At 47.4% G+C, this 16,736-nt stretch overlaps 1 protein-coding gene across 8 annotated transcripts in view; it reads left to right on the top strand.

The window, feature by feature from the left end:
* Positions 1-16,736, top strand: part of LOC115474703 (ligand of Numb protein X 2-like) — a 132,389-nt gene that overhangs the window by 21,301 nt on the left and 94,352 nt on the right. Inside the window, exon 1 of one of the 8 annotated variants that reach the window (XM_030210324.1) lies at positions 4,106-4,127. The exons of 3 other annotated variants lie outside the window; for them this stretch is intronic. The gene's annotated coding sequence lies outside the window, so the exon portion shown is untranslated. Of the gene's footprint in view, positions 1-4,105; positions 4,128-10,917; positions 10,989-16,362; positions 16,407-16,436; positions 16,663-16,736 lie in introns of those variants that run through there. 4 more of the 8 variants (XM_030210320.1, XM_030210323.1, XM_030210321.1 and 1 more) reach the window with 4 other exon arrangements.

The raw sequence follows: 16,736 nt of genomic DNA, 5'->3' as shown, positions 1-16,736 counted from the left end.
GTGCTCATCTTAGAATGAGACTTGATATATAGTCGGCAATAGGGGTACAGTGCTTCGACACGGCACGTGTTTCGCAGTTGCTTTATCAAGGAGGTCCGTCCCCTAACAGTCATCTTTTTCCAACCTGGTGTAAGTTCTGGGAGCCAGCAGACGATAACGTTATCAATTTAGAATTTGGTTCCTCTGCAACCTTGCAGAGATGCACTGTATGCTGGCCAATAGATTTCTCTCCAGGGTCTCCCTTCCCTAGCTTGTGTGAGAAGTGGGGTCTAGGCCAGTCATGCAGCAGTGCACAGGGCCACTGTTGGCCAGCACGGTGAGAGTCCATGATTAAGTGTTAATTGCTCACTTGCTGGCAGTACCGTATGGAAACCCCCCTAAAGAGCAATATGTGCTGGCTGACTTACTGTATTTGGATATTTGTTTTAGCTCACACCTTTTTCAGAAGTAGTTCAAAGTGAGTTAGGTACTTTCCTTCTCCCTGGAGGGCTCACAATCATACGTTTGAACCTGAGGCAACGGAGGGTTAAGTGACTTCCCAAGATCACTAAGAGCAGAAGCAAGATTTGAACCAAGCTTCCCTGCCGAGAGAAAGTACATCAAATGATTAATAAGCCTGGAAACTTGGCTGTCAGCCTGGAACCCTAACCACTAGGCTATAACTCCACACGCGAGGTGTTAGGGAGGTTCAAACCCTTCTTTAGTACTCTGTTACAGATTGTGGTGGTTTTATTTTTTGTTTTTGACCCAGCAGTTTCATCCTGTTCCCTTTTGGGCTTCCAGTTCAGTTGGAACCAGAGCCGGGGACCTGGTGCCAGGAACCTTTGTTCAGAACTACCTGGGAATTCTTTCCCTGTTTTACATCACCTACTGGTTAACTTTAGTCTGGTCATTACAGTGATAGTCCTGGACCAGGAGCTGTGAATGAGATTGGCTTCTGGCAGTCTGACTACTGCCATTTGCATTTTATTGTACACTAGTAAAAAAGGCCCGTTTCCGAAACCAATGAAACGGGCGCTAGCATGTGGCTTTTTTTGTGTGTGTGTGTATGTGTCACAGAGATATTTTGTGTGTGTGTGAGGGTGCGGTGTGTGTGCAGGTTGTTGATGTGTGTCTTTTTTTGTTTTGTTGTGTTTTTTCTTGGGGGTTGGGGGATGTGCTGTGCTGTCCTTGGTCGCTGTTTGCTGCTGGCTGGGTCGCGGGTAATCCTTCCAGCTGGGCCGCAGCTTGTCCTGTTCGCCCACATCCCAGATGGTGACGGGCACGTTGTTTTCCGGCTCCTCTTACTCCATGTCAAGCAATCCCAAATATACTCTGTGCTATAGGCCCTCTGGTACTCTTCAGTACTGGCATTAGGCATTTAAAAATTTCTCCCCCCCCCCCCCCCCCCCGGTCTATTTTTGCACATACCCACAGCAGGAATATTCTTCTCTCGTTCCAGCGGTGGTTCTGTACTCTCCGTGCTGCACAGATAATGAGCCATTCTGCTGGGGAATGCTCCTCCCTTATTGTCACGTAGTTTCCTCTGATTGGTCCGTCTTACGTTGCCTAGTGTTGCCTGGGAACGGTGTTGTGATGGTCCTTTGTGTTTCAGAATGTTGAGGGTGTTTTTTCTGATTGGTCCGTCATGCGAGGGCGGGGCAGAGAGACATGGTCAGTGTTGTGGCTTCACCACCATGAATCCATGAACCCTTCAGGGAGTGACTGAGTGACTTCAGAACATTGTCTTCAGAACGTTGAGGGTGAGTTTTATTATAGTAGATTTTATACACTGCATTGAACCCTGGAAAAGGGGATTATAGCGGTTAATAAGATTTGGTTTTGATTTAATTTGTATGGTTCCTGCTATAATGGAGTCAGCCTCTGAAGACCCATGGAGACTGGACTGTTTTCTGACCCTCAGCACTCAGAAAAATGGGTTTCTTTTGCATCCCAGCCTCCAATCCCTAGCCCTCATGACTTGGATGTTGAGAGCTTAGAGTTAGTATCCCTTCAACTGCATAAGGGTGTCTCCCGAGTCCTGCCTGCTTTCAGGAAAGATTACACTAAGAGGGCATATAATTTCAAATGGAAGAGCTTTGCCATCTAGTGTGAGGGCAAGGCCTTAGATCCTTTTCCTTCCCTACACAAAAACTGCCTGAATACCTTCTACCTTCACTCCATGGTGTGACCGCACCTCGAATACTGTGTGCAGTTCTAGTCACCGCATCTCAAAAAAGATTTAGCAGAATTAGAAAAGGTCACAAAAGGGCAACAAAAATGATCAAGGGGATGGGATGCCTTCCCTATGAGGAAAGGCTAAAGTGAATAGGGCTGTTCAGCTTTGGAGAAGAGACAGCTGAGGGGAGATATGAGAGAGGTATGTAAAATACTGAGGAAAGTGAAACGGTTAGACATGAATCGCTTGTTTACTCTTTGTTTCAAAAATAAATTTGAAACAGTGGGAGAAAATATTTCTTCACTCAGTGTCTAATTGAACTCTGGAATTCATTGCCGGAAAATGTGGTGGAAGCAGTTAGCTTAGCAGGGTTTAAAAAAGGTTCGGCTAATTTCCTGAAAGAAAAGTCCATGGGCCATTGTTGAGGCGGACTTGGGAAAATCCACTGCTTTTTTCTAAGATAAGCAGCATAGGATCTGTTTTGCTCTTTTGGGATTTTGCCAGGTATTTGTGACCTGAATTGGCCACTATTGGAAACAGGAAACGGCGCTTAATGGACCTTCGGTCTGTCCCGGTACGGCAACTCTTGTGTTCTTATATTCTTACTTTTCTGACCCTGGTTTCATAGTATCATAGTAGATGACAGCAGATAAAGATCTGTACAGTCTATCCAGTCTGCCCAATAAGATAAACTCATTATATATGGTATGTGATACTTTATATGTATTCCTGATTTTGATTTGTCCTTGCCATTTTCAGGGCATAGACCGTAGAAGGTTCAAAGAAGAGCAACCAAAATGTTAAAGGGATGGAACTCCTCTCGTATGAGGAAAGGCTAAAGAGGTTGGAAAAGAGACGAACGAGGGGAGATATGATTGAATCCTACAAAATCCTGAGTGGTTTAGAACGAGTAGAAGTAAATCAATTTTTTTTTCGTTCCAAAAGTACAAAGACTAGGGGACACTCAAGGAAGTTACATTGAAATACTTTTAAAACAAATAGGAGGAAATATTTTTCCACTCAACGAATAGTTAAGCTTTGGAACTCTTTGCTGGAGGAAGTGGTAACAGCGGTTAGCGTATCTGAGTTTAAAAAAGGTTTGGACAAATTCCTGGAGGAAAAGTCCATAGTCTGCTATTGAGACAGACATGGGAAGCAACTGCTTGCCCTGGGATTGGTAGTAACATAGTAAATATAGTAAATGATGGCAGATAAAGACCTGTACGGCCCATCCAGTCAGCCCAACTGGATGGCGTGTTGCCACCATTTGGGTCTGCCAGGTACTTGTGACCTGGCTTGGCCACTGTTTGGAAAACAGGATACTGGGCTAGATGGACCATTGGTCTGACCCAGTATGGCTACTCTTATATTCTAAGCTGATGTGGCTGCAGGTCATCTGAGGCCCAAGGAAATACAGAGGTTTTTCCCGTGGATCATTGAGTTCCTAATGCAGAAATCTGACTACTGCAATGCCCCTGTCCCTCCTGACAGCCAGAGAGGTCACTTATGACTTTTGTAAGGTCTAATAAACTGTGTAAGGGAAGCTGTCAAATCTCAGTATCAATGTAATATCACAGCACCAAACATTCCAAGATCAGAAAGCAATGTTAGAAAGTTAGAATTTGTACCTTACAGAAGACACTTAACGTTTTCTTAAATGTGTAGTCATCATTGAATAGATATATGATTCAATATCCAGTGTCTGAATGGGGTATCAACGTTTTGGCTGCAGACCACACAGCATCCCTGTTCCAACTTGTCCCCAGACAAGTCAATGGCCATGATTCAGGTGTGTTTCCTGAAAGCTGCAGACAGTCTGGAGAGTTTCCTAAAATAGATACGATACGAGGGGAAGCCCTGATTCAGCACAGACTTCAGGCAGAAAAACTTATCCTAAAGTGAGACGACGGGACGCACAGCTTGAACCAAGGGGGGAGTACAGAAAGATTTTGAATAGCTAGAATTTCAGGTAAGAAAGTTTGAACGCTGTTGCTGGAAGGGATTTCCTGGGGCCCGGCTGTGTCATATAATGAAAGACCAGAATGCTGAACCTGGAAAACCTGATTTGCTGTTCCTAGAATATCCATGGGTGGTATATGCTGTAAGGCAACATTAAATATGTTTGGATGCTAAATATGGGTGGTGTGGTCTGACAATGAAATGTTTTCAAGTCTTCAGTGTGCTTCCTCTGCTTTACTGCTACTTATCTTTGCTCTCTGTATTACACAGCCTTCTTTACTTAACATTTCTAGAGCGCTACTAGGGTTACGCAGCGCTGTACAATTTAACAAAAAGGACAGTCCTTGCTCAAAGGAGCTTACAATCTAAAGGATGAAATGTCAAGTTGGTGCAGTCTAGATTTCTTGAATAGAGGTATAGTGGTCTTTACCAGATTTTGATTCCCTTACTTGCCCTTCTGTAAGCTTCAGCAGGTCAGGTAACCTCTCTGTGTCCTGATTTAGGGACTAAACCGTACCGAAGGAGTTGGAGGCTTGAGGATAATGTGGAAATAGAGATCATAGCCTGTGGCAGGGAGGGATTTCCTGCTGTTACCCAGCAGCAGTGGGTGTAGAGTCCTGTTCTCATTTCCTTACGTTGGCTGCCTGTATATTGGCATGGTAAATTTTAAGTTGCTCTGTTTTTGTTTTTATTTATTTTCAAGTTTGTTTATTGGTTGGGATCTCACAGTTAACAATGTGGTATAGCATAACATTTACATGACTATTTCCCCACATCGTAACTCATTCTAACAATTCACGCTTATAGTCATAGATTCTGAACATCAATTTGTCTGCTTGTTTCTGTATACAACCGAGGTGATTTTATTATAGTACTAATCTAACTATCAAAACATAAGGCCTCGCTTAACTAACATGAGTCCATCTAGGTATCATAAGTGAACCCCCCTTCCCCCCCCTTCTTGTTCCTTCTATCCAGGAGATTGTTCCATAGTTAACCCTGTTGGGTGCCACTTAAAGTGACATTATTACAGATTCAAGATTCGGTCCCTACCCCCCCCCCCTTGGGTATTGTCTGCCAAAAGGGAGTCCAAATCCGATAGAAATCGTTTTCTGTGAAGCTGGAGTCGTGTTTGAGTTCTGCCATTCGCCACTCAAATTTCATAACGTCTGTCATGCTACAGCGCCATTGCTGTAGCGTAGGCGCTTTATGTGCAATCCACTCTCTGAGGATTAGCTTTTTTGCCACTATTGTGGTTCTGCAAGTAAAACCCTTGAAACCTGCCGGAAAGGGTTGAACCACTGTGACTTGACCAAACAATATCTGTTTTTGTTTTTAAAGTTCTGTTGGGTGCTGCTTCTTAATATGTGCAATTACAAATGCCTGTTAAGACCCTATGCTCTGGTGGTACTCTGGGGACTAATCACAGTTACCTGGTCCCAGGTAGAGAGCGGACAATGAAGGAAGGTAATAAGGTGACGAAAAGTAGAAATGTAGCGCTCTAGAATGGGTGGGTCACAACATCTCTCTTCAGATCCGAATTCTTAGTCCAAGATAACACACTGAAAGAATAGGACACAAAGGTCACATATTATAGGAAAAATAGAAAAGCTGGTTTATTAGAAACTAGTAAAAAAGGCCCGTTTCCCAAACCAATGAAACGGGCGCTAGCAAGGTTTTCCTCGGAGTGTGTATGTTTGGGAGAGTGTATGTGAGAGTGACTGTTTGAGAGTTAGAGTGAAAGTGTGAGTGTGTGAGAGAGAGAGTGAGTCTGGGTGTGAGTGTGTTTGTGAGAGAGTGTGTGTGTGAGAATGAGAGTGTGTGCAAGTGTGTGTGAGAGAGAGTGTGTGTGTGTGGGCGAGAGAGAGAGTGTGTGTGAGACACAGATTCTCTGTGAGAGTGAGTGTATGAGACCAAGCGAGTGTGTGAGTGACTGTGTGGCACATAGAGAGTGAATGTGATACAGTGTGAGACAGTGTGTGAGAGTGAGAGTGAGAGTCAGAAAGACATTGTATATGAGAGAGAGAGTGTGAGCCCTGCCCTCCCAATCCATGCCCATCTGTCCCCTGCCCCCTCCATTAATCCTTTTCCAGCAGTTCCCCTCTCTCCCTGAGCCCTGCCCTCCCAATCCATGCCCATCCATGCTCCTCTGTCACCTGTCCCCTCCATTCATCCCTATCCAGCAATTCCCCTCTCTCCCTGAGGCCTGCCCTGCAATCCATATCCATCCATGCCCATCTGTCCCCTCCATTCATCCCTGTCCAGCAATTCCCCTCTCTCCATGAGCCCTGCCCTCCCAATCCATGCCCATCCATGCTCCTCTGTCCCCTGCCCCCTCCATTCATCCCTTTCCAGCAATTCCCCTCTCCCCCTGAGCCCTGCCCTCCCAATCCATGCCCATCCATGTTCCTCTGTCACCTGCCCCCTCCATTCATCCCTATCCAGCAATTCCCCTCTCTCCCTGAGCTCTGCCCTGCAATCCATATCCATCCATGCCCATCTGTTCCCTCCATTCATCCTTATCCAGCAATTCCCCTCTCCCTGAGTCCTGCCCTTCCAATCCATGCCCATCCATGCTCCTCTGTCCCCTGCCCCCTCCATTCATCCCTTTCCAGCATTTCCCCTCTCTGCCTGGGGCCATCCTGCAATCCATATCCATCCATGCCCATCTGTCCCCTTCATTCATCCCTATCCAGCAATTCCCCTTTCCCTGAGCCCTGCCCTCCCAATCCATGGCCATCCATGTTACTCTGTCTCCTGCCCCCTCCATTCATCCCTTTCCAGCATTTCCCCTCTGTGCCTGAGGCCTGCCCTGCAATCCATATCCATCCATGCCCATCTGTCCCCTCCATTCATCCCTATCCAGCAATTCCCCTTTCCCTAAGCCCTGCCGTCCCAATCCATGGCCATCCATGTTACTCTGTCACCTGCCCCCTCCATTCATCCCTATCCAGCATTTCCCCTCTCTGCCTGGGGCCATCCTGCAATCCATATCCATCCATGCCCATCTGTCCCCTTCATTCATCCCTATCCAGCAATTCCCCTTTCCCTGAGCCCTGCCCTCCCAATCCATGGCCATCCATGTTACTCTGTCTCCTGCCCCCTCCATTCATCCCTTTCCAGCATTTCCCCTCTCTGCCTGGGGCCATCCTGCAATCCATATCCATCCATGCCCATCTGTCCCCTTCATTCATCCCTATCCAGCAATTCCCCTTTCCCTAAGCCCTGCCGTCCCAATCCATGGCCATCCATGCTCCTCTGTCACCTGGCCCCTCCATTCATCTTTTTCCAGCAAGTCCCCTCTCTCCCTTCCATGACCCCCCCTCGCATCCATGCTCCTCTCTCTCCCATGTCCCAGCCTGGGCCGCCCTCTTTCCCCCCCCCCCCCTTCGCATCCATGCCCCCCCCTTCGCATCCGTGCTGTCGTTTCTCCCCTGCCCTCCCGCTCCCATTGTTCTTCTTTACTGGCCACCCTCTTCTCTCCCCCCAACATCCCTTTTTGTTTTTTTCTTCTTTTTAAATTTACCTCCGTGGCGGTTCCGGCAGCGAAGCGTCAGGGAAGGAGGCGGCGCTCCCGACGTCTAGCTTTCCCTTCGCTGTGTTCCGCCTTCTTTTGACGTCATCCTTGACGTCAGAAGAAGGCGGAACACAGCAAAGGGAAGGCTAGATGTCGGGAGCGCCGCCTCCTTCCCTGACGCTTCGCTGCCGGATTTGTTTGGTTTTTTTTTTCCGCCCTCGACGTCATGACGTTTGACGCGAGGGCGGGGCAGAGACGGCTGGCTGGCTTGAAGGCTTCACACCACGAATCCACGAACCCTTCAGCCTGGGAGTGACATCAGATGGCTTCATGGCTTCAGAACGTTGTCCTCAGAACGTTGAGGGTGCGTTTTATTATATTAGATATTGGCAGCCGTAAACTTATCATCTTGTAGCAGTAACAGTGTCGGCTGGAGACAATGCGCTTATGCACAATTACCTAAACTGATGGTAAAGTACTGATTTTTAAGGATGGGATTGGACTGGTGGGGTGCCACTAAGGGGGCAATCAGATGTTCAGCAAGGGGATGGGGAATCAGAGCTTTGTGGCAGAGATTGGTGTTTCGGGGGGGGGGGGGGAGGGTATGCCACCGCAGTAGTACTCACGGGTCTTAATTTATTTGAGGGGGAGTGGGGGACCGCTGACCCTGGACTGACAGCGACCCTGCTACCAGATTGCCCGGTAGCACAGCTGTAGTCACGCTGACCACACCTCCTCCCACCCACTCCTTCATTAGACAGCTAACGTGGCATTTTTACCATGCGCTTCTGTTTTTAGAACGCTTCTTTTTACCGCCCCGTAAAAGCCACATTAGCTGTTTAATGCAGCTTCTTAAAAGGGGCCCCTTAGTCTTTCTGGACCATTTGAACGGAAGACTTGACATTAGAAACCAGATTGATGACATGTTTTTGTACCGTTAGGACACTGATAAAGATATTTGCCAGGTATGTGGTAAATGAACAGCAGTTACACGTGAAGGGAAAGGGGATAGGATGTGACGCACCACCTTTCTGCGGTTATAGTTAATAAATAGAGTTAACACGAAGAAAAGAAAATAAGATGATACCTTTTTATTGGATTAACGTAATACATTTTCTGAATTAGCTTTTGAAGGCAACATCACCTTTTTCAGATCAGATATGAGAAAATAATGACATATCAGAATATGTACGGTCTGTGCCAGAGCCGGTGGTGGGGGGCGGGGCGGGGATAGTGCTGGGCAGACTTATACGGTCTGTGCCAGTGCCGGTGGTGGGAGGCGGGACTGGTGGTTGGGAGGCGGGGATAGTGCTGGGCAGACTTATACGGTCTGTGCCAGTGCCGGTGGTGGGAGGTGGGACTGGTGGTTGGGAGGTGGGGATGGTGCTGGGAAGACTTATACGGTCTGTGCCAGAGCTGGTGGTGGGAGGCGGGACTGGTGGTTGGGAGGCATGGATAGTGCTGGGCAGACTTATACAGTCTGTGCCCTGAAAAGGACAGGTACAAATCAAGGTAAGGTATACACAAAAAGTAGCACATGTGAGTTTATCTTGTTGGGCAGACTGGATGGACCGTGCAGGTCTTTTTCTGCCGTCATCTACTATGTTACTATTTATGTGAAATGTAAATACAGGAAAGGTAGGAGTGGGTGGAGTTTGGGTGTGAACAGGGAGAAATGGATGAGTGATCAGAGGGTGACAACACAGAATAATTTTATGACTTATAATTATGTACATCACCTTTATTTTGGCCTTGGCCAAGATTGGCAATTCATCAAGTTTTAAATGTAAACATAACGTGATAAGAAACCCAGATCTTTAAGTCTTGCTGATTGTCAAAATATTTCATCATTACAGTCAAAGCGGTTACATATTATATACACATACTGTATAGATATTAACATTTTGTATGATTTGTTCTATTATGTATATTTTTACCATACCCACCTAGTATGAGGGTAGTTGTGCGTTGTTGTTTTAAATAAATAAATAGAGCACACTTTGCTCCTAGGGGAATTCTGCAGAAAAACTTTCTAAATTCCCTCCGCACACAGTATTTTAAAATTCTGCTTAGTTTTATTTGCAATTGTTTTGCGCATAAATACTCCAGGCCTCAAATGCTCCACTCTCGCCAGCCCTCCTCTCCTCCCGCAGTTCTCTGTGCTCATCCTCCCTGCTTTCAGTGCACCCCATCCCCCCCCCCCCCCCCCCCCCCCCCCGTTTTCTATCCCTCTAACTCTCGGCAAGATCCCTAATTCTTTCTGTCCTCCGAGGTCTCTCCCTGGCGCACACCCCCCCCCCCCCCCTTGGCCTTCTCCCCACCCCCAAACCGTATGAAATACCTTTGGCCTTGCTGTGGCCCCATCCCTTATACATAGTAACATGGTAGATGACGGCAAAAAAAGACCTGCACGGTCCATCCAGTCTGCCCAAGAAATGCGCCACTTTTTTGTGTATACCTTACCTTGATTTGTACCTGTCTTTTTCAGGGCACAGACCGTACAAGTCTGCCCAGCACTATCCCCGCCTCCCACCATCGGCTCTGGCACAGACCGTATAAGTCTGCCCAGCACTATCCCCGCCTCCCAACCACCAGCCCCGCCTCCCACTACTGGCTCTGTTATCCAATCTCGGCTAAGCTCCTGAGGATCCATTTCTTCTGAACAGGATTCCTTTATGTTTATCCCACGCATGTTTGAATTCCGTTACCGTTTTCATCTCCACCACCTCCCGCAGGAGGGCATTCCAAACATCCACCACTCTCTCCTCTCCTCCCGCAGTTCTCTGTGCTCATCCTCCCCATCCCCCCCAACACCCCTAAGCGTACTTCCTCCTCCCCCCCCCCCCTCAGTACATACCCCAGCCTTGCCTGCTTTTCTCCATGCCCCAAGAGGAGGAGGTGACGAACTTCACATTAAGCCAGGTTCTCCTCTGCCACCCTAGGCCTGACTGCTCACTTGAAGCACGTGGCTGCATTGAGCCTCTCCCAGTTTAAATAATCGGTTGGGCCTAGGGCAGCAGTGAAGATTAGGACAGGGAGGTGGAGGAATGGAGGAGAGCCAGTTCCCCCAGGAGTAACACTTGCACAGGCTCTAAGGGAGCCATGGTCAGGGTAGAGGAGCAGGCGAAAGGTGGTGATTCTGTTTCAGCCTCGTGTGTGTTAATGATAGATTTGGTTGTCAAGATAATATCGAAATGGAAACACCCTCTAGGTTTCTTGCAGCTGGTCCAGTTCTCCGGTTACAGGGAAACAGATCTCTTATTCTTTCTCAGGACAAAGAGCTGATTTGCTAGTCAGGGCTGTGTTCAGAAGGACCTCCAGTAGATTTCAGGTTTTGTTTCTCTAAGCCTGCAGGTATGGCTGCTGAATTTGTCTTCTACATTATTTATTCTTAGGATGTGGATAGGACTGCTGAGGGTACAGAGCCACACACGTAGAGATCCTGTGTTTGGATCCACTATCCACCCCTTCTTTGCAGAACTGGTGGTGCCCTGGAAGGGGGGGGGGGGGGGTGGCACCCTCTGTCCCAGTATATTGATGTTGCCTCCCTCATCCCTCCCAGACAGGGAAAGAGTCATGTTGGGGGTGGGGGGGAGGGGGCATTCTACTGTACTGTCCTTCTGGTTTACATGCACTAGGGCAGGTCGAACTGGTGGAAAGCTAAGCGGTGCTTCTCAATTGCACGTGTGCGCTCAGGGCTCCTAGCAGTTGCCCTGCTCGATTTCAAGTTACTCAGCCAGTGCATCAATGATTGTTACGGCATTCTTGATGATCTCGTACGGCACTGGGGAAGGAATAGTGTGCGCTTTTAATACGGCAACTGATCCTTACATATGGCCTTCAGTCTTGAATCTGAGAGAGAATTCTGACTTGGTGCTGCTTAAAACATTTAGGGGCCCTTTTACTAAGCTGCGTGGGCGCCTATGCACGTCCTACGCCCGTCAGTTTTGAACTACCGTCCGGCTACGGCATGGTCCGGGCGGTAATTTCACTTTTTACGCGCGTCTATTAAGTGCACCGGACGTTTTCTGGTGAGCGGCGCTAACCAGGCGGTAATCTGCATGGTACGGACATAGACCTTTACCACCCAGTTAATACTTGAGACCTTACTGCTAGGTCAGTGGATGGTGGTAAGGTCTCAGGGCCAAAACGGACGCACTCCAATTTTAATTTTGCCGCACGTCCATTTTCGGGCCAAAAAAAGAGGCCTTTTTTGCAGGTGCACTGAAAAATGGACCTGCACACGTCCAACACACGCGTCTACACCAGCACAGGCCATTTTTCAGCACGCCTTAGTAAAAGGACCCCTTAAGTTGCTGTGGAGGGTATTACTTGGATACAGTGGGATGTAGGTTAGTTTCCTTTTCAGTCGCTGAAATTTTGCGACTGCCAGTTGTTCCTTTTTCTCCTAACGGTTGAGGCTCCCTAAAAAAAAAAAAAAGAGTTCAGAGAAGATACCTGAAGTTGTTTTTGAAAGTTTTTCCAGGAAGTTGTCTGTTGGGTGCTTCTGTGCCTCCCCCCCCCCCACCCCCCCATGTACGAGGACTGGTACTAGAATTTTGAAGTTTAGGAGATGGAGTGGAGGAGTGGCCTAGTGGTTAGGGTGGTGGACTTTGGTCCTGGGGAACTGAGTTTGATTCCCACTTCAGGCACAGGCAGCTCCTTGTGACTCTGGGCAAGTCCATTGCCCCATGTAAGCCGCATTGAGCCTGCCATGAGTGGGAAAGCGCAGGGTACAAATGTAACAAAAATAAAATAGATACTATTGGAGATTCTACATGGAATGTTGCTACTATTGGAGATTCTACTATTAGAGATTCTACATGGAATGTTGCTATTCCACTAGCAACATTCCATGTAGAAGGCTGCGCAGGCTTCTGTTTCTGTGAGTCTGACGTCCTGCACGTATGTGCAGGACGTCAGACTCACAGAAGCAGAAGCCTGCGTGGCCACATTGGTGATCTGCAAGGGCCGACTTCTACATGGAATGTTGCTAGTGGAATAGCAACATTCCATCTAGAATCTCAAAATAGTAGCAACAGTGGAGAAGTGGCCTAGTGGTTAGGGTGGTGGACTTTGGTCCTAGGGAACTGAGGAACTGAGTTCGATTCCCGGCACAGGCAGCTCCTTGTGACCCTGGGCAAGTCACTTAACCCTCCATTGCCTGCCGCATTGAGCCTACCATGAGTGGGAAAGCGCGGGGTACAAATGTAACATAAATAAATTTTAAAAAAAATTGACGTTTGTAGTGAGTCAGAAAATAAAATAATGGAAGTGTGGGAATCCCAGATCAAACTCGATATGGGCGATAGGGTCAGATGTGGCCCGATTTGACTCTCAGGTGTTAAGTTCTTTGCTTCAAGGATTCTTAGGCAGTTTGCCTTGAAGTTAGTGCTTATATCAGGAACTGTATAGCTAAAAGACTTAAAACCAAATAGACACAGGAGGGTGATAGAATTTCCAAATGTGAAAAGGAGACCCTCCAAGGTGACTTTTCTCAAGCAATTTATGTGGCTGTTGAGAGCTGTAAACAGGATATCCGTGATGACTATTTAGAGAATACATATTTGCATGCATTTAGTCTAAGAACCACTTTTTATTTTTGATATATATAGTTTGGAAACCTATTGGAGACTAGACTTTTAAAAAGTCACAGCTCTAAATCTCTCTCTCTCTCTCTCTCTCTCTCTCTCTCTCTCTCTCTCTCTCTCTCTCTCTCTCTCTCTCTCTCTCTCTATATATATATATATATATATATATATATATATATATATATATTTAAATGAAATGAATTCTGAAATGGTGACTTTTCTTTAAATATATACACACAGTCAACACTGTATCACTGTGTGCAGGGTAAACATTGAAAAGTCAACACAGCCATTCACAGGCCTCACAAGGCACTCCTTTCACTTTTGTACTTTCCTCAAAGAAGCCATAACTGGAGTGAAAAGGAAGGAAGCCATGAGATAGGAGTGTGGGGGAACAGTATTGATTGCAAACCCAGAGACAGGGCCGTGCCCAGGGCTCTGCTTTTCAGCCTCTACTGACTTAAGCAGATGACGCCCTGCAATGAATCGTTCCACAGGGCCCCGGATCCTCCCAGGCTGCCTCTGACCAGGGATTAGGGGAGAAGGCTCAGCCGAGGAGAACGCCACATTAAGGCACGGCATATTGCCCTCCAGGAAATGTATCTTTATGCTGAACTCCAAGTTGGAATGAGAAAGGGGAGATGGGCTGATTTTTATTAAAAGTACACTCTAAAGTAGATTTAGGTTTTTCTTGTAGCCACACATTTGGTAAGCGGATGGTTAGTGCTGCGGGCTTGGATCCTGGTGACCTGGGTTCGATTCCCACTGCAGCTCCTTGTGACCTTTGGGCAAATCACTTAACCCTTCGTTGCCCCAGGTACAAAAACTTTTAGACTGTGAGCCCACTAGGGACAGATAAAGTACCTGCATATAATGTGTACATCTAGTAGTGCTATTGAAATGATTAATAATATGAGAAGGACAGGGCCAGATGCACTAAGGTCCTCGGAAGAGCCTTTCCCTTACCGATTCCATAGCGAATCGGTAGGGAACGGCCATGCATCAAGGAAATGGAATGCAAATGAGCTGCCCGTTGTAGCTCACTTGCATTCTGTATTCCCTCGGAAGCCAGTCAGCCGGTCGAGCATGCGCAGAGCAGCCAAGCGTTATGCTGGTTGCTCTCTGCATGCCAAGGACGTACTTTATGGACGTCCTTCACTAAAAAAAAATCAGACCCCCGTGCCTCACAGCTGATCTCTGTCCTCTTTCCCTGAGCCGGCAAGACAAGGAGTAGTGACCCAGCTTCCACCCTTATGCCTGGGGAAGAGGGACCAGCTGTGCACCAAGAGGTGGGGAAGGAGCCGTGGCTAATAAGGAGATGAACTCGACCCTCCCGCGAGTCGCCCGCGCTGGAACAGCAGTGCAGGACCAGACACAGGCTGCCTCACTCAAGAAAACAACAAAAAAAGGCCTGTCTGATGAGACTTTTTTCCCCCACTGAAGATTCTTTGAAGATTTTTTTCTTACGATTATGCCCCTCCTCCAGGTCTCTCTCAGCCAATCACAGCACGTTTAGCTGTCACTGGTGTCAGCTAAACGCGCTGTGATTGGCTGAGAGGCCGTGGGGGGGGGGGCTCACAATTGTCCATTAAGCTTCAGCTGGCAATGAGGAAGGGACTCCGTTCAACTTTTGAAAGCTAGAGAAAGCTGCAAACGTCCAAGTGCTCATCAGGGACTTCCTTTTTTGTTTTTCTGAGTGAAGGACGTCCATGTTAGGCACTTTAGAAGGACGTCCTTCCAGCCCCTTCCCCATGCTCCTCAGAAGGAAAACAGCAGCCGAAGAGCCCCTGCGATGCCACCCTGTGTGGGGACAGCAGAATCCGAGGCACACAAACCCTCTAAACTACCCAGATTTCCAGGGGACAAGACAAATAAGCAGCGCAGGAAGCGAGAGCATCCTCGTAGCCCCGTCTGATCGCTGCTTCCCTTGAGTGTTTTGGAGAGAGAAGGCAGAGTAGTAGCCCTTCACTTAAGCTGCAAACGTCCAAGTGCTCGTCAGGGACGTCCTTTTTTGTTTTTGTGAGTGAAGGACGTCTATGTTAGGCACTTTAGAAGGACGTCCCTGGCGAGCACTTTTTCTTTTTTTCCTTCTGATTCCCTCACAGCAGTCCCAACGAGAGGTGCAGACCTCTCGTTAGGTTTTCCACGGTAAGGGGATCGGAAAACAGTAGTGCAGCTCATTATAATAGCCTTTGGATCATTTGCATTCCGTTTTCGTTAGCTGCTACCGTGATCGGAAATTGCCCTTTTGTGCATGTCCCTGTTTACGAGCACGTTAAACTGGCTAAAACCAGTTTAAAACCCACGTTGCTGGCTCGGAAAGCTTAGTTCATCTAGCCCACAGTTCTGTAACTGGGCAGCCGCATTTACATTCTACACAGTGGGTAATTGTACAGAATACCTGCACATTTATGGGTAAGTGGCAGCAGGGACACTAAACGCGGATGTAAAAGTGCTAGAGCACGTAAATGGAAGGGCCGTTCACGTGGGTGGGGCTCCCGCTTATGCATGTTAACTTGTAGAATACTGTTGGTTACTCCCCCCCGCCCCTCCCTGTGTCTGGATTATGTGTAGTGCCAGTGCACCCAATGCCATTCTAGAATAGGTTCTTGGCACGCAGCGTCAGGATGCCCCAAAAGGTGCCCACTTACGGAATCGCCTCCTTGGTGCTTGTCTGAGACTGTGATCTCTCGCCCTGCACGTAGAAAGAGGTGGTGTGCGTGCATACATGACCATCCTGCTGGTGGCTGCACAGAAATGAATTTAAATTTTAACCTTCTGAAAAAAAGGCAAGTTTTAATTGTTCTCTCACCTTCACGTTGCCTCTGTCCTTTGCCCTCGGCATATCCTGGCAGACTTGAGCCTTGAGGCACATGACTTATTGAAGTGTACCGGAGCTATTGCTAGAAGATTTATTTATGCATACATATTTGTTATTTACCTTTCTGAATCCAAGGTGACGTAGACAATAAAACATATGATTTATTTCTTATTATAATGTTTTGTAAGTATGGAACGCTACTCTCCCACCTTATCACCAGCGTCCAGCCTTTTTCCAAAAGTCAAATAGTTCTGCTCCCTCCACTGTGCTTTGAGTCCAAAAGGAAATGTTGCCTGTGGAGCAGCCTCAGTGTCCAAAGTCTGCCTGCATTGCACCGTCAGACTGTGAACTTTGCCAAGGGTTTGTTTGAACATTCGATAGCTGACGCCAGCGTCTTTCTCTGTAATTGTTTCATTGTCATCTGCGTGTTTTAGGAATTCTTATGTTTGGTCGAGGTGACTTGTACCATTCATCTTTCTGCATAATTGCAATGGTGGCAGCAGAGCTCAGACCTAGACCTCGATGCAGAAGGAGTGAAGTGCTTTGCAATTTGTGTTCACGATGATGAAATGGGGTTGGAGAGGAATGTCACAGGTTACTTTTGGACTGCTATCACGTGACGTACATTTTTACCTATTTACTGAGCCACTCTGAATATTGTTTCATAGCCTCATTATGTAAATACTAGTA

This window comes from Microcaecilia unicolor, chromosome 7, assembly GCF_901765095.1.
Source record: "Microcaecilia unicolor chromosome 7, aMicUni1.1, whole genome shotgun sequence".
Lineage (NCBI taxonomy): Eukaryota > Metazoa > Chordata > Amphibia > Gymnophiona > Siphonopidae > Microcaecilia > Microcaecilia unicolor.
Note: the sequence above shows the minus strand (reverse complement) of the source record. Positions and strands in the feature narration are given on the sequence as shown.